Below are 3,453 nucleotides of genomic sequence, written 5' to 3'. Positions count from 1 at the left end.
GTACCAGCTTGCAATCCCACCAGAAATGGAGGAGTGTTCCTCTTTCTCCAATTCCTCGCCAGCACCTGCTGTCACCTGAGGTTTTGGTATTAGCCATTCTGACTTTTGTGAGGTGAAATCTCAGGGTTGTTTTGATTTGCATTTCCCTTACGATTAAGGATGTTGAACATTTATTTATTTTTATTTTATTTTATTTTTTTGCAGCTTACATGGATGTGCAAGTATCACAGTGTTAAGACAGTGTTCTGTGGCTATGAGCCCAGAATAGATAGGAGCTAAGTCCTATCTATTCTATTGTGTACAACCAATATAGCTGTGTTATATGGTAATTCTATTTTTAATTTATTGTTAAATAATTGTGTTTATTTCAATAATATATGTAGAGTTTTGCCCACTGACCAATGAAGAATGATAATTATGTTTCTGCATACCAACAGCACTGTTTGTTATTGGCTGTTCTTTTGATAATCATTCTCAGGTGTGCAAAGGAGTCTGAAAGTATTTGTAATTTTCATTTCCTCAAAAGCTAAATATGTTAAACACTTTAAAAAATAAAAGCATTTACTATGCGTTTGTGTGTTTCTTCTTTATAAAGAAAAAAAAAATCTCTGCCCATTTCCTTAACCTGTTTGTCAACTAGAAAATTTGTGAGAAGATGGTTTACTTTAGATTTTGTTTTTTTTTTTTCTTTATGCATTCTAGGTATTCATCTCCTGATTGAAGTAGAGACATTTTCTCCAATTTTGAAAGTGTTTTCCCCTAATTTTGAAAGTTTTATCTTCTCTAGGTTATTACTTTCCTTTAATGTGCAAATGGCTTTTAATTTCATATAGTCCCACTCCTTAATTTGTGGTTCATTGTCTGTGCTATGGAGTCCTGTTGCCTCTACATAAATTGTGTACTACTAGCATTTTCTTCTGAGAGATTTAGCACTTCAGCTTTTGGATAATTTAATATTAATTTTATGCAAGTCGAGAGGATATGAACATAATCCAGATTTTATGCAAGTAAATATCAATTTCACACAGTCTTTAAGGATCAGAAGTTTTGGCCACCAAACATTCAAGAAATAAATTATCCTGTCTTTTAAGTTCTCCCAGATAATTGCTGGGACTCAGTATGGCAATCACATGGAAACTCAGACCCCTCCTTTATTCTTCTTACTCAAAATTAGCCATTCCCTGGGTGGCTTTTGATACCATCCGGCCTACAGATCCTTATAACACTACAACTGGAAATTGGTAATGATTTATCAGTTTATTGAAGAAAAAGAATACTAGTTTGTATAGTTGCTACAACATTTTACTTAGCAACAGAATCTGTTCTTATTTCCGGGCCTCTTATTTCACCCTATGCTCAGCAGCTTTAAATTCTGCTTTTTTATGATAATTTATTTTGACTAATATCTGTTTATACAGTATGTGATGATCTCTCTGCAGCTTTGCTTTACATATCTTCATTGTATGCCCTTGGCACATATTTTGTACATCTGAATTGTTTATAGGAAATATGTCCAATTCTTAAACCCATAGCTCATTTGTTTTGTATCTTATACTTTTTTTAAAAACATAGTTTCAAATATTTTTGTAGAATAGAAGATAAGCCAGATTTTCAGAGTTCATGTTGCCATTTGTAACCTTTTCCAGCCTGAAGCAGCCTGAGCCAGGCCTTGACCTTTCTACCACTCATGAGATTACCTAGGGTGGAGCCTTCCTAGATCACTATTGTTCAGCCACTGCCTCTGTTCCCCTTCAAGATACTGCTACCTTCTGGGAGGGTGCTGAGCTATTCTGGAGACTACACCCTATCCTGCACATCATCACCTGCAGCTGGGCTCCAAGAATGAATTGGCAGGAATGGGCCTCCCCCGCTTTATAAGAGCATTTGCCATTAAACATTTGAGCTTTGATCAGGAACCTTGACTTAGCTACAAAAGAAAAGGATCGTATCGGGCACAGAAGCAACAGGTCCACATGCTAGCGTTAGTTTAAAACTTCATTTTTTAAAGTGTTGCTAGAGGTGCAGGGGGGATACAGCCTAAGTTTGGAATCAGTGCTAACCCAATGCTGGTTTCCACTTAGGTTAGCAGCAACTTATTCAGAACTAGGAACTCAATCAGGCAGTTGTCCGCAGTTTTTCAAGAGCTGCATCAGGCAAGAGGAATAGGGTTTAAAAAAAAATGAATCAGGTGATTGTCCGCAGTTTTCAAGAGTTGCTTCAGGCAAGAGGAGTAGGGCTTGAAGTACAATTGTTAGAAATTTTTTTTAGATAGGATTGATCTGTGGAGAGCTGTGCCGCGAGCAATCGGCATTATAAGATGGTGCTGGTCTCCTCTGAGCTTAACTAGTAAACAAGCCTTGTACACAGGTGCGAGAGTGAACCCATGCCTTGTCACTGTCCATCTCGGGGCATAGTAATGGGGTGATGGGCAAGCAATGAGTCAGGAGCTGACATGCCACATCAGGTGCTGAAACGCCATGGCTGAGGGCTATATAAGCAACGCCATTTTCTGGGGGCGGGGGCTTCCCTCCTGAAGAAGCAATAAAACTTGCCACAGAAGAACCGGTGGTTGCGTCTTTCTTGCTGGTCGAGTGGGACGTGACAAGTGGTGCTGAGGAACCCGGGAACTTTATCCCATCACACCAGCACAAGGGAGATCCCCCGTTATCAGGGCCGGTTCAGAACTGCGGGACACGTAAGGCTCTGTAAGGTATGTACAGTCTTGAAATTTCTCCAGAGTTAGATGCCCTTTTGATTGTTTTCACAGCAATTATTCCTTCCCTTTCGGTTTCGTTTTGCTTCCACCACTGGAACTGCTAACTGGTTCTCAGTCGTGGTCAGGCCTGGACAGCGACCAGTATGGGAATCTCCCATTCTGTAGTAACGTCCTTATGGTTGATCTTGAAGCAGTGTGGCCTGAAAATCGCCACTAAGACTATAGAGGGATTTGTCGGGGAGATAGACCGTGTGGCACCATGGTATGCTTATTCAGGGTCATTAACTGTCGCCTCATGGGACAAACTGAAAGGAGATCTAGTTAGGGAACAGCAGAACGGCAAACTTAAAGCAGGGACCATGCCATTGTGGAAACTGGTAAGATCGTGCTTAACAGACGAGGATTGTAAGCAAATGGTTGAGGCAGGGCAGAAGATCCTGGAGGAGGTTCAAGACAGTCTATTAGAGACAGAGTGGGGAGGGAGACTAAGAGCTAAGAGGAAACAAGGTGCACTGAAGAATAAAGGCCTTTCCATGGACCTTGAGCCCGAGGAAAAGAGAATTAAGGGAAAAAATGCCCTGGGAGAGTTCAGAAAAGGAGAAGGGAGAGAGAAAAAAGAAGAAATATAAAAAGAGAGAAAAAAAAGAAACTAAAATATAAAGATACAAAAGATAATATAAAAGATAAAGATACAAAGGATAATATAAAAAAGAAGAAGAGTCAATTTACCCTCCTCT

This window comes from Mus musculus, chromosome 7 (genome assembly GCF_000001635.26).
Source record: "Mus musculus strain C57BL/6J chromosome 7, GRCm38.p6 C57BL/6J".
In the NCBI taxonomy this organism is placed as follows: domain Eukaryota; kingdom Metazoa; phylum Chordata; class Mammalia; order Rodentia; family Muridae; genus Mus; species Mus musculus.
Note: the sequence above shows the minus strand (reverse complement) of the source record.